Source organism: Ranitomeya imitator, chromosome 1, assembly GCF_032444005.1.
Source record: "Ranitomeya imitator isolate aRanImi1 chromosome 1, aRanImi1.pri, whole genome shotgun sequence".
In the NCBI taxonomy this organism is placed as follows: domain Eukaryota; kingdom Metazoa; phylum Chordata; class Amphibia; order Anura; family Dendrobatidae; genus Ranitomeya; species Ranitomeya imitator.
Genome location: NC_091282.1, coordinates 491,959,416 through 491,985,041, shown reverse-complemented (window position 1 = coordinate 491,985,041; position 25,626 = coordinate 491,959,416). Strand labels below are relative to the sequence as shown.

Below are 25,626 nucleotides of genomic sequence, written 5' to 3'. Positions count from 1 at the left end.
GTTTGGTGAATTGGAAAGCGCGGAGTTAAAATTTCACCTCACAACATAGCTTATGACGTTCTCAGGGTCCAGACATGTGAGTGTGCAAAATTTTGTGGCTGTAGCTGCGACGCCTCCAACACTTTTCATTTCACTTTTTCCCCATTATGTAGATAGGGGCAAAATTGTTTGGTGAATTGGAAAGCGCGGGGTTAAAATTTCTCCTCACAACGTAGCCTATGATGCTCTCGGGGTCCAGACGTGTGACTGTGCAAAATTTTGTTTCTGTAGCTTCGACGCCTCCAACACTTTTCCTTTCACTTTTTTCCCCATTATGTAGATAGGGGCAAAATTGTTTGGTGAATTGGAAAGCGCGGGGTTAAAATTTCACCTCACAACGTAGCCTATGACGCTCTCAGGGTCCAGACGTGTGACTGTGCAAAATTTTGTGGCTGTAGCTGCGACGCTTCCAACACTTTTCCTTTCACTTTTTTCCCCATTATGTAGATAGGGGCAAAATTGTTTGGTGAATTGGAACGCGCGGGGTTAAAATTTCGCCTCACAACATAGCCTATGACGCTCTCGGGGTCCAGACGTGTGACTGTGCAAAATTTTGTGGCTGTAGCTGCGACGGTGCAGATGCCAATCCCGGACATACACACACACACACACATTCAGCTTTATATAGTAGATTTAGGTTTTAACCTGTCCATTAACATCAGATGTTGGCTAAATGAAAGCTATCTCTCCGTACTCCTCCATATGTATGTATGCTCAGTTCCGTTGAGCATGTTTTCTCAGTAGGAGCAGAGTGGAGTAAGCTGCTACTACAAACCTCTGGCAGTGGCTTAATTTCCCAAGAGAAAAAGGATTGGGCAGCGGTTAGGGCACCTGATCTGTAACTCCCCCAACATTTGCTGTTGGGGAACAGTTGTGAGCACCCAAGTTGACATTAGAGAGTTGGCTTTTTGGCCAAAACTGATGAGTTTGGCTGAGAGTGTCCTGTTTTAGTGTAGTGGAGACTGTATTGGCATTCACAGTAATATCCTGCACTGGAGGAAATAAGCATGCAGTAAGTCTCCAGACGAACAACGCTACAATGTATATTAGCAGCATTTATAATCCTGACACATGGTAACAAGCCAACACCCCATCACTCCCTGGTTTATTCTTGTTTACTGAAAACTTCATTTTGTGCAAATAATTCCACATTGACATTGCTATCAGAGAATACAACATTGTGAGTTTCCAGGGAACCATGAGCAGAACAGAACACAAACAAGTTGTTACTCTGCCAGTGTGGAGTGTGAAATTTATCTGAGCTGAACAAATTGGATATTCTGCTGTGTATCAGCGCTGAGCAGGGCCATGGGTATTGCTCCATGGTAACTGCAATGGGATAAGACGGAGACACTGTACCAGCCGGCTCATTCACTGTCTTACTTCTGTCTTTGGGGACGGTGGCAGCAGCATAGGTAAGCATTGCAAGTCATTGTTTGTAGCAGAAAATATTGTAGAATGCTACAAAAATATTTTATATGGTCATTACATTGAAGCATATACGGTAACTATATTTTTAAAAACAGCATGGCCTAAAAACTGTCATTAGTTCAGTGGGTATAGCCCTTAGACCACCTATGAAATGTTAAAATGTTAAGAATATGATAGTCACAATTTAGTTCTGTATTGACTGAATGCTTGTCTTTACAGAACTGTTTAGGAAATAGTTTAATTTGTTTTACAGGAAAGTCATACTGTAAATTGGACTGAATCCCAACTGTCTGTAGTGTGTTGCTTGTATACAAAATATGTAAAACCCCTAATAATATTTTATGTGTCTGAAAAACAGGACATAACCTTAGACTATAGGAGCTTATTAGACAATTCCAATAGCTACTGCACATTCTTTTTTTAAAACCAAAAACACTCATTTTTTATTGACCTACCTATACCTATTATTGACATTAATAGAAAACAATCCATAAAAGTAGGCACCACTAAGAAATGTATAGCTGCATTGGCTCTATGGCTGCTGGGATCCACTATTTGAGAAAAGTATTGATGTTTGGTGACAAAGATATTCCCACCATATAATGCAATTGCATATCACTAAGATCACCCCCCACCTCCCCCCGGATCCTGTAAAGAGAAAATTTTTTGCCCCTTTGGCTTTTTTCCTGCAAAGCCGCAGTCATGGCTATGCATTATCCAGGGATATTCAACAGAGCTCCAGTGGCACCACAACTTCTTTCTGAAGATAATTACTAGTGATGAGCGAGTATGCTCGTTGCTCGAGATTTCCCGACCATGCTCAGGGAGGTATCCGAGTATTTGTTAGTGCTCTGAGATTTAGTTTTTGTTGATGCAGCTGCATGATTTACAGCAGCTAGCCAGCCTGAGTACGTGTGGGGGTTGCCTGGTTGCTAGGGAATCCCCACATGTAATCAAGCTGGCTAATAGATGTAAGTCATTCAGCTGAGATGAGGAAAACTAAATCTCCAAGCATTAAAAAATACTCGGAGGACACCCGGGCGTGCTCGGGAAATCTCGAGTAACGAGTATACTTACTCATCACTAATAATTACCTCATGTTCTGGAAGTTAAATGCTCAATGATTACTTGCCATTACTTCCATTACTTGTAAGGCTGGGGTCACACTCAGCGTAGGGAAATACGGTCCGTATTTTACATGTGTAATACGCAGAAATTATCCCAAAACAGTGATCCGTATGTCATCCGTAGGCAGGGTGTGGCAGCGTATTTTGGGTATGTAAACCTCCGTATGTAATCCGTATGGCATCCGTACAGCGAGATTTTCTTGCCGGCTTGAAAAACGGACATACAATGGATCCATGGGCTCAAATATTCATGAAAACATATACACAGTCTATATATATATATTCTCTGCAAAGGGGCCAGGACGACTGATCCGGGTACATGAAAGAATGAATGGGGCCATGTATCGTGAGATTTTGAGTGCAAACCTCCTTCCATCAGCAAGGGCATTGAAGATGAAACGTGGCTGGGTCTTTCAACATGACAATGATCCAAAGCACACTGCCAGGGCAACGAAGGAGTGGCTTCGTAAGAAGCATTTCAAGGTCCTGGAGTGGCCTAGCCAGTCTCCAAATCTCAACCCTATAGAAAACCTTTGGAGGGAGTTGAAAGTCCGTGTTGCCAAGCGAAAAGCCAAAAACATCAGTGCTCTAGAGGAGATCTGCATGGAGGAATGGGCCAACATATCAACAACAGTGTGTGGCAACCTTGTGAAGACTTACAGAAAACGTTTGACCTCTGTCATTGCCAACAAAGGATATATTACAAAGTATTGAGATGAAATTTTGTTTCTGACCAAATACTTATTTTCCACCATAATATGCAAATAAATTGTTAAAAAAACAGACAATGTGATTTTCTGGATTTTTTTTTCTCAGTTTGTCTCCCATAGTTGGGGTCTACCTATGATGTAAATTACAGACGCCTCTCATCTTTTTAAGTGGTGGAACTTGCACTACTGCTGACTGACTAAATACTTTTTTGCCCCACTGTATATATGTCAGTGAGACACACACATATATATATATATATATATATTTATTTATTTATATTTTATACAGCGCTAGATAGCAGAAAAGCCGGTAACTCAATTGCTATCTCTAAACCCTACAGGATATAAGACCTGATTTACATACAGTAAACCATTTCAGATCCCTTATTTGTTTTAATATTCCACACTAATAATGTTCCAAGTGTCTGTGTGCAAAATTTGGGGGCTCTAGCTGTTAAAATAAAGGGTTAAATCACGGAAAAAATTGGCACAATTTTCTCCGCCAGAGTGGGAAAGCCAGTGACTGAGGGCAGATATTAATAGCCTAGAGAGGGACCATGGTTATAGGACCCCCCCTGGCTAAAAAAGTAAAAAATAAGCAGCTGAGATTTCAGAAATTGTATTCACTTTGTTGGTACAGTAAAACAATAGCTGACAAAAATGCAACATGTGATCAGTGATCATACCCCAGGGATCCCCAGCCATGTGGGACCATGATATGTGGCTCACAGCTGTCTGGTAACATTGTGCATTAGCACCAGATCTGACAGCTATGATGAACAGATCTGGATGTGTTCATACTGGCCTTGGGGTAGGAGATATAAATTAAGTGCTAAGCTGGATATAGGATCATACTTCCAGATAAAGGAGGTCCTTGAAGCTGACATAGTGCACCACACAAACCTTTCAGTTGCATTTACGTGCGCCAAGTTAAACACACTCGATTGATAATAGTGAAGTGATTCGTTGCTCGTTTCCTGGCTTCTGTGTGTCTGCAGACTTATGAAACCCTCCAGCGCATACACTGTGCACTGCGGGAATTCTTCAGTTTCTGAGCTGGGACCAGAGGGTACGTATAAGTGATACATACTCCCTGTCACAGCTCTGTTGGGTGTCCCGGGAACAGGGGTGAACCTAGCCTCCGTGCTGCCTGAGGTGAAGTGCAGCTCCCCCCCCCATAGTAAATTTGTTTAAATCGGTAGGAATAAAGCTGGTTCATACAGATTTATATCTATACTGTAAAAATGAGGACGATAGTGGACATTTTAATTTAGAGATATAGAAAAAAGCTGTCCAAACAGATCACGCCTCCTTCTCCCGAAACGCTTAGCCAATCACAAGCGCCGCACAGGGGGCTGTCCGTAGCTAATAGCAGGGGCCTTCCTATTGGGTTGAGTAAGGGATGTGAGAGTGGGAAGGGTAGCAAGCACAACCGACGCTCAAGAAAAATATGGCTGAATGCCTGTAGGTACCGAAGGGCAGCATTGGACATGGTGTGGAAGTTATGGGCCATCAGTCCTCCAGCAGAGATGTTTGTGAAAAGGACAATGCATCCTGCACCAGGGCGTACAAAGAGATCATGGGGCCCCAAACCACAAGCTCTTATTGCTCCCCCACAACCCCCCCCAAAAAATAGAATTTGTCTGGATCACATATGTACATATCTCACAACTTTGCTGCTGTTACAGAGAAATTTTCCTCCTAGTGAAGCCCCCAGATTCCTCTTTCATTGCCCCATAAAGTATGATGCCAACAAAGGTGCCCCGCAAACACTGTGACCCCCCACAATGATTCCTCCACACGCACAGTATGATAACCTTACTGTAAACCCTCAACTATCCCGCCACAGTATGATCCCCAGGTGAGAGCCCCATACAGCCCTCCATATTGTATAAAGGAACTACATACAGTATAATGGCCCCCAAAACAGCCCTCCATAAAGTATAAAGGCTTCCTCATAGCCCTTCAAGTGTTATCATGCCCCCCACAGAGCTCTCCAAATATTATAATTACTTCCATATAGTATAATTGGCTTCATATAGTCCTCCATATATTATAATGCACCATCCATCGTCTTCCATATAGTATAATGCCCCCCCATAGTCTTCCACATACTATAATGCACCCCCATAGTCCTCCATATAGTATAATGCACCCCCATAGTCCTCCATATAGTATAATGCACCCCCATATGCCTCCATATAGTATAATGCGCCCCCATAGTCCTCCATATAGTATAATGCACCCCATAGTCATCAATATAATGCACTCCCCATAGTCCTCCGTATAGTATAATGCATCCCATAGTCCTCCATATAGTATAATTCACCCCCCATAGTCCTCCATATTTTATAATGCACCCCATAGTTATCAATATATTATAATGCATCCACCATAGTCCTCCATATATTATATTGCCAGTGTGCGAGATTGTATCAAAGGCAAGGATACAACCTTTGACGTATATGAACGTCAAAGGTGGTGAAGGGGTTAAATTACATTATATACAGCACGCATGTACTAGACAACACATACTCATTACATACACATCATACAGTCACTGACACACACATCATACATGTCCTTAGTACACACATGCTATATAACAGATGCACAGCGGGTACACATCATATACACAGAACATGCATGCAGGACAAGTGTATATACATACACACCTCAGTATTCTCACAAGATATCTAAACACACAAACATACACAGCCCCCCACACACAGAGATACAACACACACACACGCAGACACAACCCACAGTCAACAGAGACACAACCCACACTGACACACAACAGACACACCACATAGACAGACACAACCCACACACCATAGAGAGACACAATCCACATACACAGGCAAACACACCACAGACACAACCCACAAACAGAAACAACCCACACACCACAGAGACACAAACTACACAGACACACACAACTCACACACACGCAGACACACATAGATACAAACAGACACAACCCACACACCACACAGAAAGACAGAGACACAACCCACACATAGACACACAGCCCACACACAGACACGCACCCCACACACCACACAGAAAAACACAACCTACACACAAACAACCCACACAGATACGCAACCCACACAAGCAGATACACAACCCACACACAGACACACAGAGACGCAACCCATAAACAGACAAGCAACCCACACAGATAAGCAACCCACACAGACCACACACACGCAGACACACACATAGACACAACCCACACACTAGAGACACGACCTACACACAGACACGCAACCCACACAGACACACGCAGACACTGGGGTGATGTTATGGCAGCTGGATGGTATACCTTCCCACAGGTGAAGTATGTCCCCAGGGCTTCCCAGTGTGTGGATTGTGTGAGGCGCAGTGAAGAACGAGGACACAAGGTTGCAGTCTCTTTACCTTTACTGAAGGCTTCAGCGCCCACAGTCCAGGGCACCAGATCACATGGCTGGCAGAGTCTGGCCAGTGTGAAGGCAAATCCAGAGTCCCGTTATCCAGGTGGAAATCAGTAGCCTTCCTCTAGCACCTGGATGTTGTAGTACCTTACTGCTGAGCCTCTCATAAGTTCCTCACAACTGTTGTTGGTGTTCTAGATGTTATGTCTGTCCCCCAGATGGATAGGAACAAACCCGTATGACTGATGGCCTGAGGCTTTTTACAGGGACTCTAGCACGCCCCATCCCCTACAAGTTGCCACCGTGCCTCCTGGGTATAGGTCGGGCACATAACGAGGAATTATCTGTCCTGCCGGTCTCTGGAGCAAGGCGATTGCTCCCTCGGTGTTCCGGCCACCGGATCCTGCGCCTCAGAAGGTGGCAGCCTTTTACAGGGCAGAACTCCTGGTTTCCTCTCCTTTTGCTATGACTTCGTTTCTCACCCTCTACAATACAATTCTCTTTCGTGTCCATCCTTAGGATGCTGCCGCACGCCGTGCCGACGCAGCTCTGTGGCCTTCTGTCTAGGCCTCTGACAGGATCCCACCCCTGTCAGGGACCCTCCTGTCTGCAGCTGCTAAATGTTCCTCCTTTTCCACTGGCGGCTTGACAGGTGCTGCCTGGGTGAAGCCCAGTCAGCTTCTGCCTAACTTCCTATCCAGACCACCAGTTTTACCTAATTGTGAAGAGAGTCCTACTACATAGGAGCATAGCTCCCCCTGGTGGACTGGAGTGTGAAGTGTGTTGAATGGTTTGTGATACCTGGTAAAGTGATCTCCTTTTTTGCCTTCAGACGTAACACCACTTTCCCTGGTGGAAGAATGACATTACTGCAACGACCAGGACTCTGGGGCGCTGCACCCTCATCAGACCTATTCTTCAAAGTCAATGGCTGCCCACTCTCCCTAGTCCCAAAAGCTCGCTGCCTGGGTGTAACCCTTGACTATTATCTTGCCTTCAAACCACACACCCAAACCCTTTCCAGTTCCACTCAAAAATATCAGCCGGATCCACACATTCCTCACCCAAGAATCTGCAAAGCACTAGTTCATGCCCTCATCATCTCTTGGCTCGACTACTGCAAACTCCTGCTTTGTCCTTTCCTCTAACACTCTCGCACCCCTCCAGTCTATCCTAAACTCCCCTGCCAGACTAATCTACCTATCTTCCCGCTATTCCCTTGCCTTTCCTCTCTATCAATCCCTTTTCTGTCTCATCATTGCCCAGAGTCTCCAGTTCAAAACCCTAACTTTGGCACACAGAGTCATCCGCAAACTGTACCCTCCATACATCTGTGACATAGTCTTCTGGTACTTACCTGCATGCAACTTCAGATCCTCACAAGATCTTCTTCTCTACTGCCCTTTTATTTCCTCTTCCCACAATCGCATACTCTGGAACTCTTCAAAAGCTGCAGTAACCTTCGTTTCACCATACCGCTACACGACAAGCTCTGTTCTTACCAGAGTAACGGGGTCTACCAAGCTGGGGTACCTCTTTCAGTACCACCCCGTGTTTCAGGAGGTCCATTCTGCTTTTGCTGGATTCTGAATGAAGGACACTGGCTGGAATTCCTTGGTTACGTAAGAGCATATAAAAGCTGACTGCTACCCCATGTATTTCCAGTCTCAAAGAACTCACTTTATTTACAGCACACAGAATATATAACACATATACACAGGGCAGGCCAATAGAAAAAGCAGGCCAGACATACATTACAATAGCCGCAGGGGGCCGGAGCCTGCTGATATTTACTGGGGGAATTACAAAGGTGGGGGAGGACAGAAGGGGGATATCTTGTCCTCTCTGCCCAGGACTGATGCATTTCACATGGAACCTATTATACATAATATATACTGCATAACATATTCTTGGTGTTGGGGGTTCTGTAACACGGCTCCCCTTTTCAGCGACGCGATCGGCATACACAGTCTGATCCTTAACGGATCGGTTTGGGGATGGTACAAGTTCCGTTTGTCAACTTAGTCCATCGGCATTACCATTTTGTTTGCCGGGTCTGTAGTGGATGGTGAAGTCCAGAGGTTGTAGCGCTAAACTCCACCACAGTAATCTGGCGTTGTCTCCGGAGACCCGATTAAGCCAGACTAGGGGATTATGGTCCGTTAGGAGGGAAAACTGTCGTGCATACAAATATGGTTGTAACTTTTTGAGTGCCCATACTATTGCCAGGCACTCCTTCTCGATGGCCGCATAGCTCACTTCACGGGGCAGTAGTTTCCGACTCAGATAAGCTACCGGGTGTTCTTGGCCGTCTGGCCCGACTTGGCTTAGTACTGCCCCCAATCCAAACATAGAAGCATCTGTGTGAACAAGGAAACGTTTAGTTGGATCGGGTGCGGCCAATACAGGGGTATTGGTGAGGGCGTCCTTTAGCTGGCGGAAGGCTTCCTCACACTCTGGGGTCCAGGTTACCTGGCGGGGTTGGTTCTTACGGGTCAGATCAGTGAGGGGATTGCCCACACTGCTGTAATTGGGAACGAATTTCCTGTAATACCCCGCTGTCCCTAGAAACGCCATGACCTGGGTTTTAGTGCGTGGGGTGGGCCATTTGGCTATGGCCTCAATCTTGGCTGGTTCTGGTCTCTGTTTCCCACTTCCCATCCAATGCCCTAAATACTGAACCTCTGCTTTGCCCACGTGACACTTGTTTGGGTTCAGGGTGATTCCGGCCTTGTGGATCCTGTCTAATACTGTCTCTAGGTGACTTAGATGCTCTTCCCATGTCACGCTGTAGATGGCGATGTCATCCAGGTAGGCACACGCATAGTCCTGGAGACCATCCAGAAGCCGGTCAGCCAGCCTCTGGAAGGTCGCCGGGGCAGTCTTCATCCCGAATGGCATGACTCAAAACTGGAATAAGCCAAACGGGGTCACAAATGCCAACTTGGGAATAGCATCAGGACTAAGGGGAATCTGCCAGTAGCCTTTGCATAGATCGATGGTGGTCAAATACTTTGCCCCTGCCAGCCGGTCTAACAAGTCATCCACACGCGGCATGGGATACGCATCCGTCACTGTTTTCTCATTGAGCTTACGATAGTTTACACAAAACCGTGTACTCCCATCCTTCTTGGGCACTAACACTACTGGGGATGCCCAGGGACTATCTGACTCTTCAATGACCCCTAAAACGCAACATCTCTTGTATCTCTTGTCGCATCATTTCTCGTACAGACTCAGGGACACGGAAGGGGGGTTGTCGCAGAGGGGTCTGATCCTGGGTCTCAACCTTGTGTTGTGCCAGGTGAGTGTACCCGGGTTTCCCCGAAAACATCCTCTGTCGCTGTCTCAACAACTCCTCCGCCTGCTGTCTCTCCCGGGGACCTTAGTCTTCACCCCAGTGTACCTGGTCCCATGTTTTAGACTGAGTCCTCTCCCCTAAGACATCAGGCAAGGGAAGTCCGGCTAAATCCTCTGCTTCAGGTGCACAGATGGCCACTACCTCTTCAGGGTGCTCCCGATAGGGCTTCAGCATATTCACGTGGAACATGCGGATAACCCTGGGGTCGTCACAATCGGCGACATTATAGGTTGTGTCGGCTATTTTCTCCACTACCTGGTAGGGCCCCTGCCATGCAGCTTGAAACTTGTTATGCCTAGTGGGCTCTAACACCAGGACCTTCTGCCCTATTTCCAAGGTGCGCTCTCTGGCCCTCCGATCGTACCATACGCGCTGCCGCCGCTGGGCCACCTGCATGTTCCCATGTACAGCCTGGGTCAGCTCCTGTAGACGGTCCCGGAATTCCAGCACATAGGGTACAATAGGTACCCCTTCTATGATGCCCTCCCCTTCCCAGTGTTCTAGCACTAAGTCTTGGGGTCCCCTTACCCGTCTCCCGTATACCAGTTCGAATGGGGAGAACCCTGTGGATTCTTGGGGCACCTCTCGATAGGCAAACAGGAGGTGAGGCAAGAATTTCTCCCATTCCCTGTAGGTCCTGGTAAAAGTCCCAATGAGTTGTTTTAACGTCCCGTTAAAGCGTTCACACAACCCATTGGTTTGCGGGTGGTACGGGGCGCTTCTAATGGACTTTACGCCGCACAGCTTCCACAGTTGGTTGGTCACCTCTGCTGTAAACTGGGTACCCTGGTCTGAGATAATCTCCCAGGGAAATCCAACCCGTGAGAAAACCTGGAACAGGGCAGCCGCCACTGTTTCTGCCAGTATGTTAGGTAACGCAACCGCCTCTGGATACCCTGTGGCATAATCTACCACTGTCAATATATACCTTTTCCCTGACAGACTGGGTTTGGCTATCAGATCGACCGCTACTCGGCTAAATGGTTCCTCCACAATGGGGAGGGGGCATAATTTGGCCTTGCATCGATCTCCCCTCTTGCCAATGCGCTGGCAACTGTCACAGGTCTGGCAGTATTGACGAACATCATAGGTTACCCCCGGCCAAAAGAAGTTTTGTGTCAGACGATGCCTGGTGCGACTGACGCCGAAGTGCCCGGCCAAGGGTATGTCATGAGAGATTCGCAGTAACTCCTGCCTATACTTCTTGGGAACTACCAGCTGTCGTTTTATAGTGGGGCTCATCCCTGTGTGGTGCTGCTCTGTTATCCGGTAGAGGAATCCCTGCTTCCATATAAACTGTTCCCCTTCCAGTACCCCTCTCCCCTCCTGTGCCTTCCCACGATATCCCTCCAATGAAGGATCCTCAAGTAACTCCCTCTTAAATTCATCTGGGGTGGCCCAAGAAATGTGTCTGGCTATGGGAATACGTGTAGGGCTGGGATGTCTTACCTGGGCCTCCTGAGTGTGATTCCGCCTCCGCAGCTCGAGCTTGTCTCCGGGTGGTCACAGGATATGTCTCAGCCAGAGGGGCAACCGAGAAGGCAGACAACATGGGCCCCAAGTCATTTCCCAGCAAAACGTCTGCAGGCAAATCCTCCATCAAGCCGACCTCAACAAGGCCCTCCCCAACTCCCCAGTTCAGGTGAATCCTGGCAGTGGGCAGTCGATGTATGGCTCCCCCTGCTACACGGACTGCCACTGTCCGGTCCGTCTTCTCTTGGTCCCGGACGAGATGAGGCTTCACAAGGGTCAAAGTTGCTCCGGAATCTCTTAGTCCCTGCATGCGTTTCCCATTAACCCACACGACCTGTCGATGCTGTTGTTGATTATCTGCCCGGGCTGCCTGCACGAGGTCTACTTCATGCAGCACTTCCTCCATGTCTTCCACCCCTTGGTTAGTTGTAGCCCCCAATGCCGGGTCAGCTTTGCCTTGGTAGCAGTGTACAGCGGCCTGGCGGAAGGTAGCTGTTCCCGCCTCTGGCCACTGGGTATGCTGAGTCCGGTTGGGACATTGTCTTTGCAGGTGGCCCAGCTGACTGCAGGTGTGGCATCGCGCCCCAGGGGAACTGTGGTAGGCCGGGTTTCTAGTTGGTCCCCCTACAATCTTCGGTGGTTTGGGGCCCTCCAGGTCCATGGGCGGACCCCTAATGACCATCTTTGATCCAGACAACTGAGGCCTCCTGGCGTCATGAAGAGTCGTTGGCCGCCTGTCCCGAAGCCATTCCTGTGTCTCGGGGGTTAGTCCATTAAAGAATTGTTCTAACAAGAAGAGCTGGAGGACGTCCTCCTTTGTGTTTGCTTGGCTCCCTTGTACCCACTGTAGCAGTGACCGCCGTAATTTACAGGCCCATTCAGCGTGGGTATCGGTTACTCATAGTAACATAGTAACATAGTTAGTAAGGCCGAAAAAAGACATTTGTCCATCCAGTTCAGCCTATATTCCATCATAATAAATCCCCAGACCTACGTCCTTCTACAGAACCTAATAATTGTATGATACAATATTGTTCTGCTCCATGAAGACATCCAGGCCTCTCTTGAACCCCTCGATTGAGTTCGCCATCACCACCTCCTCAGGCAAGCAATTCCAGATTCTCACTGCCCTAACAGTAAAGAATCCTCTTCTATGTTGGTGGAAAAACCTTCTCTCCTCCAGACGCAAAGAATGCCCCCTTGTGCCCGTCACCTTCCTTGGTATAAACAGATCCTCAGCGAGATATTTGTATTGTCCCCTTATATACTTATACATGGTTATTAGATCGCCCCTCAGTCGTCTTTTTTCTAGACTAAATAATCCTAATTTCGCTAATCTATCTGGGTATTGTAGTTCTCCCATCCCCTTTATTAATTTTGTTGCCCTCCTTTGTACTCTCTCTAGTTCCATTATATCCTTCCTGAGCACCGGTGCCCAAAACTGGACACAGTACTCCATGTGCGGTCTAACTAGGGATTTGTACAGAGGCAGTATAATGCTCTCATCATGTGTATCCAGACCTCTTTTAATGCACCCCATGATCCTGTTTGCCTTGGCAGCTGCTGCCTGGCACTGGCTGCTCCAGGTAAGTTTATCATTAACTAGGATCCCCAAGTCCTTCTCCCTGTCAGATTTACGCAGTGGTTTCCCGTTCAGTGTGTAATGATGATATTGATTCCTTCTTCCCATGTGTATAACCTTACATTTATCATTGTTAAACCTCATCTGCCACCTTTCAGCCTGTTTTATAAGTCCGCAGAACTTTTGGCGGTATGCCTCTGGTGTCAGCGCATACCGGGCCAAGATCACTTCTTTGATCTGCTCATAGTCCATACAGTCATCATCAGGTACTGTGTGATAGGCGTCTGCTGCCCGGCCTGTCAGCTTGCTGGCCAGAATCTGAACCCATTCCTCCGGCTTCACATGATGAAGGGCACACTGCTGCTCAAAGTCCTGCAGAAAGCCATCAATGTCTTCCTCTGCCTCTCCCAACTGTCGGAAGGCATTATACTGGATCTTTTTGTGGCTTACTGTTGAAGGTACCTGGGCGGAAGCCAGAGCTCCCCCTGCTCGCTGACTCTCCTCTCTTCGCTCTGCCATCTCCATCTTGGCCAGCTCCACTTTGGTCCGCTCTGCCATCTCCATCTTGGCTAGCCCTATCCTGGTCCGCTCGGCCATCTTTTCCTTCAGATCAGTACGCACATCAGCCATCACCTCTCGTATGATCTCTACTGCAGGGTTTGGGCCACAGAACGCCACTCTGTTCTTTACCTCCCTCTGGAATTCAGTCTCCTACACGTTCACATTGGGGGGAGCTGCACTGTCGTGTTCCATGATGGCTGCTATCAAATCCGCTTTTGGTTTGTTGCTGGCGATTAACCCTCGGGCTTCCACCAGATCTTTTAATGTAGTCCTCTTTAACTTCTGGTAGTTGTCTTCCATTCATTCCTTTTCTCCTGTAGAAGGGGTATCAGATCCCACTGCTGCCACCAGAGTAACGGGGTCTACCAAGCTGGGGTACCTCTTTCAGTACCACCCCGTGTTTCAGGAGGTCCATTCTGCTTTTGCTGGATTCTGAATGAAGGACGCTGGCTGGAATTCCTTGGTTACGTGAGAGCATATAAAAGTTGACTGCTACCCCACGTATTTCCAGTCTCAAAGAACTCACAATCTTTATGCCGACGACACACAACTATATACGTCATCCCCTGACCTTACCCCCGCTGTACTACAGAATGCCACTGACTGTCTGTCCGCAGTCTCCAACATCATGTCCGCTCTCTATCTGAAACTCAACCTCTCCAAAACTGAACTTCTTCTGCTCCCGCCATCTACTAACCTCCCTAAATCTGACATTTCCCTCTCCGTGGGTGGCACCATAATAACACCCCGGCAGCAGGCACGCTGTCTGGGTGTTATGTTTGACTCCGATCTCTCCTTCACCTCCCATATACAATCTCTTGCCCGCTCGTGCCGCTTACACCTAAAGAACATCTCTAGAATCCGCCCTTTTCTCACCATGGAGACAGCTAAAACCCTCACGGTCGCCCTGATCCACTCCCGCCTGGACTACTGTAACGCTCTATTAATTGGCCTCCCCCTCACTCGACTTTCCCCTCTCCAGTCCATCCTTAATGCAGCAGCCAGGGTCGTCCATCTGGCTAATCGTTACTCGGACGCGTCCGCTCTTCGCCAGTCGTTACACTGGCTGCCCATTCATTACAGGATACAATTCAAAGTACTTGTTCTCACCCACAAAGCTCTCCACAGTGCGGCACCCCCTTACATCTCCTCCCTCATTTCTGTCTATCAGCCTAACAGACCACTGCGCTCTGCAAATGACTTTCGGCTAACCTCTGCACTAATCCGTACCTCCCACTCCCGACTCCAAGACTTCGCCCGTGCTGCGCCAATCCTCTGGAATGCTCTACCCCAAGATATTAGGACCATCCATAATTTGCATAGTTTTAGGCGCTCGCTCAAAACACATTTGTTCAGAGCGGCCTATCACGTTCCCTAATCAAAGTTATGTTATGTTTGTGTGTGTGTAGCCCATTCACTATCCCCATCTATTCCCCAACCCCTGAAGATGGCTGGACCATGATTGTAAATACATCATTGTAAATACACACCTGTACTTTGTATCTCCCCCACCTCATTGTAGATTGTAAGCTCTCACGAGCAGGGTCGTCTTATTTTGCTTTAATTATTGTATTGTTAACGTTGTTACTTATGACTTTTGTGTTTGAAACTGTTAAACTGTAAAGCGCTGCGGAATATGTTGGCGCTATATAAATAAAGATTATTATTATTATTAACTCACTTTATTTACAGCACACAGAGTATATAACACAGATACACAGGGCAGGCCAATAGAAAAAGCAGGCCAGATATACATTACAATAGCCGCAGGGGGTCGGAGCCTGCTGATATTTACTGGGGGAATTACAAAGGTGGGGGAGGACAGAAGGGGGATATCTTGTCCTCTCTGCCCAGGGGCGCAGCCTGTGGACTGATGCATTTCACATGGAACCTATTATACATAATATATAATGCATAACATATTCTTGGTGTTGGGGGTTCTGTAACACCCACTGTTTCCTCATCCATCTCTTTTAGACCGTGAGCTCTGGTGGTCCTATCTCCTCCTGTACTTATTTTGTTCAAGATTATTGTACTTATTTTTGTTAAGTATACCCCTTTTTACATGTAAAGCACCTTGGAATAAATGGCGCTATAATCTATCTATATATATACATATGCCAAGCAGAAAAAGAAGGCAGCACTCCAACAACAAATGAAGGTGAAAAAAGGCTGTGAAGTTTATTTCAGACCCACATCTCACGACGTTTCGGCTCGCACTGAGCCTTTCTCAAGCAATGGGTGGTAACAAGTTGTGTCCTTATATACAAATAATCCTCAATCATTTGCATAATACATAGCCATACATGTGTTTACAGTTATTATGATCCATATACATTATACTTTAACAGTGCTCCATGTGTTGCCCTAATATATAAAGTGCATAGTGCTAAGGTGCTTTTAATTTCTCTCCTTTCCACATGCCCACGAGTATTGCTGCTTTTAAAGTTATTCATATCTTATTGTTTAATGTACATAAAATGGTTCATGACCTCACATATTAATAATACATAGCGCTTACCCTGCCGAATAGATGGAGTCACATGGAGGACTAACATACCGCTGATTACCGCTGATACCGCATTATTTTGGGGCGGAGCTACTTTCTTTTTGGGGATACGTTCTATTCGCAACAACACGGTACAGCAATGGGGGCCAGTATGGCCCCCGCTTATGCAAATCTTGTAATGAGTGTCCTGGAGGAGGATCTCGTCTATGTGTCCCACCACTTCCAGCATGTGCTGGTGTGGTGGAGATACATAGACGACATCTTCCTCCTATGGATAGGGACAGAAATAGAGCTTACGTATTTCCATGAGTATCTAAATACGATAGATAGAACTATTAAATTCACGCTAATATCTTCAAGGACAAGTATACAGTTCCTAGATGTCTTGATAAGACAGGAGAACGGGGAACTTACTACAACCCTATTTGTCAAAGAAACAGATAAAAATAACCTTCTAATGTTCAATAGTCAACATCCCAGTAGTATGATTAGGTCAATACCCCTCAGCCAAATGCTGAGGGTACGCAGAATAGTAAAAGAAGAAAATGAGATCGAGGGGGTAATAGAAAATCTGGCACAAAAGTTCTTGAAAAGAGGATATCCGAAGAAATTACTTAATGGAGTTAAGCATGGGATACTCAATAGAAATAGAAGTGAATTAATTAAGAAAAATACAGAGAAAAAAACGTTAAATAGAATCCCATGTGTAATGACGTATACGGAAGAGAGTGGACCTATTTCGGAGGTGATTAGGAAACATTGGGGTATGTTGGGCAAATGCCTACCCAATATTAAAGAGTTTAGGGAACCTCCACTCTTCTCATACCGTAGAAGTAAAAATCTTGGAGATTATATGATAAAATCAGATATTGGTTCCTTTAAAAATACTGGCCAAACCACAATTACAGGTAACAAACAGCATGGGTGTTTCCCATGTTTATCATGTGTAAATTGTAAACACATGATGAAGGGATCTACTTTTGATCACCCGGTTACAAATAAACAATATACAATTCGGGAATATCTTACATGTAACTCTGACCATGTTATATATTTATTAGAATGCCCCTGCAAATTATGGTATATTGGGGAAACAACATGCGAGTTTAAAACCCGCATGAATAACCATCGCTTCTCAATAAGGAAAAAAAGACAAGACCTACCAGTCTCGAAACATTTCGTAGAGCTTAAACATACGGAAAAAGATCTAAAATTTAGAATCATAGATAGAGTTCCAGCCCAAAGAAGAGGGGGAGACAGAATATGTCTCCTAAAAAAATTAGAACTTCGTTGGATTTACGAGTTAAATACACTAAAACCTAAAGGTCTAAATGTAGAATTTAAAATCCATCCATCAATGGTGCTACCCTAATGGGATATGTTTATATGAATTGGGTGTATATACATTCCGGTTATATGGAACATGCAGAATGAAAACTGTTCTACTGCTCCAATTTTAACAAATGTTATGTTTGTATTTTTTTAGATATATCTCCGCTCCCAGCGAAAAGGTTCTTGCCCTGCTGCTAATGGATTGGATGTTCACGGAGGAGGATATAATTATTAATATATTTTATTTTCTTTATTTGTTCTAGTTTATAAATATTCCTCTTATATTTTCCTGGTGTTGGTGTGCTGGCCAGTCGAGATTGTCTTTATATGATCAATAAATATACAATTTGGCATCTAACATCGCATATAACAATTTAATACTGAAAGTATCTCTGTTCTGCCACAACTTAGATGGGAGTGCGGGGCAGACATAGTCCTTGTGCGCAGGCGCGGGTGAAATGAAGGAGCGTCTGTCATCTCACTGGCTAGCGTCCCAACACGTGGGAATGGGAGGTTTTGACATGCGCAGTAAGCTTTAGAGAACGCCGAAAATCAGCGGTATGTTAGTCCTCCATGTGACTCCATCTATTCGGCAGGGTAAGCGCTATGTATTATTAATATGTGAGGTCATGAACCATTTTATGTACATTAAACAATAAGATATGAATAACTTTAAAAGCAGCAATACTCGTGGGCATGTGGAAAGGAGAGAAATTAAAAGCACCTTAGCGCTATGCACTTTATATATTAGGGCAACACATGGAGCACTGTTAAAGTATAATGTATATGGATCATAATAACTGTAAACACATGTATGGCTATGTATTATGTAAATGATTGAGGATTATTTGTATATAAGGACACAACTTGTTACCACCCATTGCTTGAGAAAGGCTCAGTGCGAGCCGAAACGTCGCGAGATGTGAGTCTGAAATAAACTTCACAGCTTTTTTTCACCTTCATTTGTTGTTGGAGTGCTGCCTTCTTTTTCTGCTTGGCATATTACGTGGTTGGACATGTGGATGGTCCTATTCAGGAGGCTTGGCACCCACCGGTGAGCATTGTGCTGCTCTCGTTTTTTCTTATCTATTTTTGTCCGGAGTAGCGTGCACAATTATAACAAAGCTTTGCTTTATAAACTACGATTATTTACTCTGAAGCCATTTTTGTTGTTCTATGGAGGAAGGAGCCATGGAACATGGAGTGTTTAAATATACACCTGAGGATGAGGAGCGTATCCTTGGTGGACTTGATGGAGAAGCAATTTTTCTTAAAACATCATCTATACCAGAACTTAAGCGCAAGTATGAAAGTGATATTAAACGTATGATCAATCTACAGCTGCATATGGTAACCTTGGGTCAATACTATAAAGAAGGGAAGATTCCTAGAGGTTTGAGGTCAAACATACGCCCAAACATATTTCAAGGTGATACTATGTATTGTGCACGCTTTGTCATGTTGTCTAATAAATATGCCATGGACACTATTTTGCTGAATATAGAGTATTTGCAAGAAGAAAATAAGAAATTGCAACTAAATACTGAAGGAGTGGAGCAAAAAATTAAGGCATTAATAACGATAGAAGAATGGAATATTTTTAAAGAAAAGGTTGACAAAGAAAGTGTAAAATTACGTAATGAATTGGAAGAGGTAAAGGGAAAAAATGGAATAGAGATCTGGAGGACTATGAAGCGGGACATATTTATTCATGGCAGAGAGAGGGTAACAAACCCATGTGGAAGAAAAAAGGTGGACATGGAAGAAACCGATATAATGATAAAAATGTGGGACATGTCTTTAATGGTGATTTTTCTTATAGACCAGGAGAAAATAACAGAAGGACCATCAAACACAAGAGGAGAGGAGGCAAGCGGCACCACCGGGAACAGAAAAAAAACGGAGAAAAACAGACTTCAACCACAGAGACAGGCGGCCAACAAGAAACGAGATCAGACCTCGTAGTAAACATCTCAGAAAAGGTACTTACTCCGGCACAGATCTCTATCCTCAGTAAAGGACTATCATTTTCTCCCTGCTCACATACTAACTGGTTTAATGTGCAAATGGACTTGGAGAGATTTTTTAGATCTATAAAATTGAAAGAGTGGTTTCAAGATAAAAATATAATGAATACCGTAGAAAATAGTGAGTTCAATTCAAAATCTATGGGGCTTAGAAAATGCAGTGAGTTTATACCGCCAGTAAATTCTGCAGTTTCAATGCCTTTGAAAAGGTGGTAAGAGGGGAGATAGAGGAATTGAGGAATGGGGCTATTAAAAATTTCAAACATCCGAACATTACGGTGGAGGAATCTAAGGCATTGAAGGAGCTTGTCCATGATGATGACATCATCATTAAACCCGCAGATAAGGAGGGTGCTGTCGTCATCATGGACAGGCATAAATATATTGCAGAGATTGAGGGCCAACTTAGAGATGGTACGGTGTATCATAAATTGGAGTGTGACCCTAAATTTACTATTATGGCTGAAATTAAAAAGTGTCTAGAAGAAGCAGTAAAAAAGAATGTAATAGATCAAGAGCTTATGGACTATCTATATATAGAATTCCCAAGAACACCTGTAATATATACGACCCCTAAAATCCACAAAGCACTGAAGGACCCTCCTGGACGACCTATAGTGTCGGGGGTGGACTCAGTGTTTAGCAGGATGGGAACATTCCTAGACAAGATCCTCAACCCAATTGCCAGAAAAAGCAGATCATATATCCAAGACACAACAGATTTTTTAAAAAAATTAGAAGACATAAAATTAGAGGGAGAGATAATTTTGGCGTCTTTTGATGTCATCTCACTCTATACATCAATTGAACACCAAACTGGATTAAAAGCAGTAGAAAAGAAGTTAAATACAATAGAAGTGTCTATGGAAGGGAAACAATTTGTACTGAAATTATTGGGAATTATTTTGGGGCGGAGCTACTTTCTTTTTGGGGATACGTTCTATTCGCAACAACGCGGTACAGCAATGGGGGCCAGCATGGCCCCCACTTATGCAAATCTTGTAATGAGTGTCCTGGAGGAGGATCTCGTCTATGTGTCCCACCACTTCCAGCATGTGCTGGTGTGGTGGAGATACATAGACGACATCTTCATCCTATGGACAGGGACAGAAATAGAGCTTACGTATTTCCATGAGTATCTAAATACGATAGATAGAACTATTAAATTCACACTAATATCTTCAAGGACAAGTATACAGTTCCTAGATGTCTTGATAAGACAGGAGAACGGGGAACTTACTACAACCCTATTTGTCAAAGAAACAGATAAAAATAACCTTCTAATGTTCAATAGTCAACATCCCAGTAGTATGATTAGGTCAATACCCCTCAGCCAAATGCTGAGGGTACGCAGAATAGTAAAAGAAGAAAATGAGATCGAGGGGGTAATAGAAAATCTGGCACAAAAGTTCTTGAAAAGAGGATATCCGAAGAAATTACTTAATGGAGTTAAGCATGGGATACTCAATAGAAATAGAAGTGAATTAATTAAGAAAAATACAGAGAAAAAAACGTTAAATAGAATCCCATGTGTAATGACGTATACGGAAGAGAGTGGACCTATTTCGGAGGTGATTAGGAAACATTGGGGTATGTTGGGCAAATGCCTACCCAATATTAAAGAGTTTAGGGAACCTCCACTCTTCTCATACCGTAGAAGTAAAAATCTTGGAGATTATATGATAAAATCAGATATTGGTTCCCTTAAAAATACTGGCCAAACCACAATTACAGGTAACAAACAGCATGGGTGTTTCCCATGTTTATCATGTGTAAATTGTAAACACATGATGAAGGGATCTACTTTTGATCACCCGGTTACAAATAAACAATATACAATTCGGGAATATCTTACATGTAACTCTGACCATGTTATATATTTATTAGAATGCCCCTGCAAATTATGGTATATTGGGGAAACAACATGCGAGTTTAAAACCCGCATGAATAACCATCGCTTCTCAATAAGGAAAAAAAGACAAGACCTACCAGTCTCGAAACATTTCGTAGAGCTTAAACATACGGAAAAAGATCTAAAATTTAGAATCATAGATAGAGTTCCAGCCCAAAGAAGAGGGGGAGACAGAATATGTCTCCTAAAAAAATTAGAACTTCGTTGGATTTACGAGTTAAATACACTAAAACCTAAAGGTCTAAATGTAGAATTTAAAATCCATCCATCAATGGTGCTACCCTAATGGGATATGTTTATATGAATTGGGTGTATATACATTCCGGTTATATGGAACATGCAGAATGAAAACTGTTCTACTGCTCCAATTTTAACAAATGTTATGTTTGTATTTTTTTAGATATATCTCCGCTCCCAGCGAAAAGGTTCTTGCCCTGCTGCTAATGGATTGGATGTTCACGGAGGAGGATATAATTATTAATATATTTTATTTTCTTTATTTGTTCTAGTTTATAAATATTCCTCTTATATTTTCCTGGTGTTGGTGTGCTGGCCAGTCGAGATTGTCTTTATATGATCTATAAATATACAATTTGGCATCTAACATCGCATATAACAATTTAATACTGAAAGTATCTCTGTTCTTGTTAGATACTGGGCATAAGAATGGCACACTGATATGGGTCCTCTTACGGAGATTATGTGGTCTGAGAAGGTCATAGGTCAAGGTAGAGGCCCATGGGCAGCGGGAGACAGCCTGAATAAGGTGCCGTCCTGCTAGCCAAAGGTGGAATGTTATAGTGGCCCTATTGATATCTAAGATAGATTAACTGCGAAAGCATGAAGGAACACTAATTGAGAGAGCTCTTTTGTAGAATATATTAGCTCGGCGCTGCCACAACTTAGATAGGAGTGCGGGGCAGACATAGTCCTTGTGCGCAGGCGCGGGTGAAATGAAGGAGCGTCTGTCATCTCACTGGCTAGCGTCCCAACATGTGGGAATGGGAGGTTTTGACATGCGCAGTAAGCTTTAGAGAACGCCGAAAATCAGCGGTATGTTAGTCCTCCATGTGACTCCATCTATTCGGCAGGGTAAGCGCTATGTATTATTAATATGTGAGGTCATGAACCATTTTATGTACATTAAACAATAAGATATGAATAACTTTAAAAGCAGCAATATTCGTGGGCATGTGGAAAGGAGAGAAATTAAAAGCACCTTAGCACTATGCACTTTATATATTAGGGCAACACATGGAGCACTGTTAAAGTATAATGTATATGGATCATAATAACTGTAAACACATGTATGGCTATGTATTATGTAAATGATTGAGGATTATTTGTATATAAGGACACAACTTGTTACCACCCATTGCTTGAGAAAGGCTCAGTGCGAGCCGAAACGTCGCGAGATGTGGGTCTGAAATAAACTTCACAGCCTTTTTTCACCTTCATTTGTTGTTGGAGTGCTGCCTTCTTTTTCTGCTTGGCATATTACATGGTTGGACATGTGGATGGTCCTATCCAGGAGGCTTGGCACCCACCGGTGAGCATTGTGCTGTTCTCGTTTTTTCTTATCTATATATATACATATATATATATATATATATATAAAGCTGAGTGTATGTGTGTATATGTATGTATGTATCAAGCCATGTCATTTCAACATAGCCCCGCCTACTCCGCATAACCACACTCACTCCACATGCAAAGCCCGATCCACACAGCCCACATTGTTAGCGCACACGGGCGGAGACACATTCACCTCCAAAGCCACCCTGCAAAACTCACCGGCTGTGATGTCCCAGCAGCTGCAAGCTACAATCAGGGCTGCCACCTTCAGAGTATCAGTGCACGGCAGACACAGGCTACATCTAGCTCTGTCGTGTCTAGAATGGAATTGCTCCTGTGAGGCATGACATCAAGGGAAAGGGAGGAGCCTCTTGGAATACAACGCTGTGCTCATAACAGGAAGTTGCTGTGCACGTGTGAGAGGAAGAGAGGATTGAAGTGAAAATGAGAGGAGTGAGTGGAAAATGAGAGGAGTGAGGGGAAAATGAGAGAAGTGAGGGGAATTAGTAGAGCGAGGGGAAAATAGTGGACTGAGAGGAAAATGAGAGGTGTGAGGTGAAAATGAAGAGGTGTGAGTAGAAAATGAGAGAAGTGAGGGGGAAATATTGAAGTGATCGGAAAATGACAGGTGTGAGGGGGAAAATGAGAGGAGTGAGGAGAAAATGAGAGATGTGAGGGGAAAAATAACAGATGTGAGGGGGAAAAAGAGAGGCGCTATGGGATGAGAGAAGAGAGGTGCTGCTGCAGTATGAGGCTGTGTATAGAGAAGAGTAAGGCGCTGCAGGTAGAAGCTGTGTATAAGGCCACATTCACACATTCAGTATTTGGTCAGCATTTTACCTCGGTATTTATAAGCCAAAACTACGAGTGGGAGAAAAATAAAGAAGTGGTGACATGTTTCTAATATACCGTATATACTCGAGTATAAGCCGAGATTTTCAGCCCAAATTTTTGGGCTGAAAGTGCCCCTCTCGGCTTATACTCGAGTCACGGTAGCGGTGGGGTCGGCGGGTGAGGGGGAGAGGGCGCTGAGGTATACTTACCTAGTCCTGGCGATCCTGATGCTCCCCCTGCCCGTCACACGGTCTTCTGTGCTGCAGCTTCTTCCCCTCTTCAGCGGTCACGTGGGACCGCTCATTAGAAAAATGAATAGGCGGCTCCACCTCCCATAGGGGGGGAGCCACGTATTCATTTCTCTAATCAGCGGTGCCGGTGACCGCTGATAGAGAAAGAGGCTGCGGCACCCGGAGACCAGCTGTGACAGGCAGAGGGAGCGTCAGGATCGCTGGGACTAGGTAAGTATGTAATATTCACCTGTTCGCGTTCCAGCCGCCGGGCGTCGCTCCATCTTCCCGGCGTCGCTCCGCTCTGACTGTTCAGGTCAGAGGGCGCGATGACGCATATAGTGTGCGCGGCGCCCTCTGCCTGATCAGTCAGTGCGCAGAGATGCCGGAACCGCACGCAGAGGAGCTGCAAGCAAGAAAGGTGAGTATGGCATTTTTTTTTTTTTTATTGCAGCAGCAGCAATGGCACAGCTTTCTATGGCACAGCTATGGGGCAGTACTGAACGGCACACAGCACTATATGGCAGCTATGGGGCAGTACTGAACGGCACACAGCACTATATGGCAGCTATGGGGCAGTACTGAACGGCACACAGCACTATATGGCAGCTATGGGGCAGTACTGAACGGCACACAGCACTATATGGCAGCTATGGGGCAGTACTGAACGGCACACAGCACTATATGGCAGCTATGGGGCAGTACTGAACGGCACACAGCACTATATGGCAGCTATGGGGCAGTACTGAACGGCACACAGCAGTATATGGCAGCTATGGGGCAGTACTGAACGGCACACAGCACTATATGACAGCTATGGGGCAATAATGAACGGTGCAGAGCACTATATGGCAGAGCTTTCTATGGCACATCTATGGGGCAATAATGAACAGTATGGAGCATTATATATGGCACAGCTTTATATGGAGCATCTTATGGGGCAATAATGAATGGTATGGAGCATCTATTTTTATTTTTGAAATTTACCAGTAGCTGCTGCATTTCCTACCCTAGGCTTATACTCGAGTCAATAAGTTTTCCCAGTTTTTTGTGGCAAAATTAGGGGGTCGGCTTATACTCGGGTCGGCTTATACTCGAGTATATACGGTACTTTTCCTCTGATTGCTTTACTCCAAGTTTTATCTTACAAATACTAAGGTAAAAATACTAACCAAATTACGTGTGAACGAGGTCTAAAGGAGAAAAATCTGTTCATCTTTGCACCGGAAGATAAAAACAAAACTGTTGTTTACCAGAAGGCTCTTGAATGAGTTGAAAATAAAATACTATCAATACTTGGGTAATCATTTAGTAAATTTGTGTTGCAAATCTGTAGTGTTGAACATATGTCACTATCACATCACTATCGAAGCTACCGCCTCACCAACACCGGAGCTACCGCCTCACCAGCACCGGAGCTCCTGCAACCCTCAACCTACTGTCTCCTTCCCCATAATCCTGTAGAATGTAAGCCCGCAAGGGCAGGGTCCTCGCCCCTCTG

The 25,626-nt window shown here is 44.8% G+C and overlaps 1 long non-coding RNA gene across 1 annotated transcript; it reads left to right on the top strand.

Annotated features, from left to right (window-relative positions):
* Positions 1–1,253: 1,253 nt before the first annotated feature.
* LOC138657900 (uncharacterized) lies at positions 1,254–22,924 on the top strand. Its single transcript, XR_011317246.1, has 3 exons — positions 1,254–1,454; positions 19,370–19,529; positions 21,887–22,924. It is a non-coding gene; the product is annotated as an uncharacterized lncRNA (long non-coding RNA).
* Positions 22,925–25,626: the final 2,702 nt, after the last annotated feature.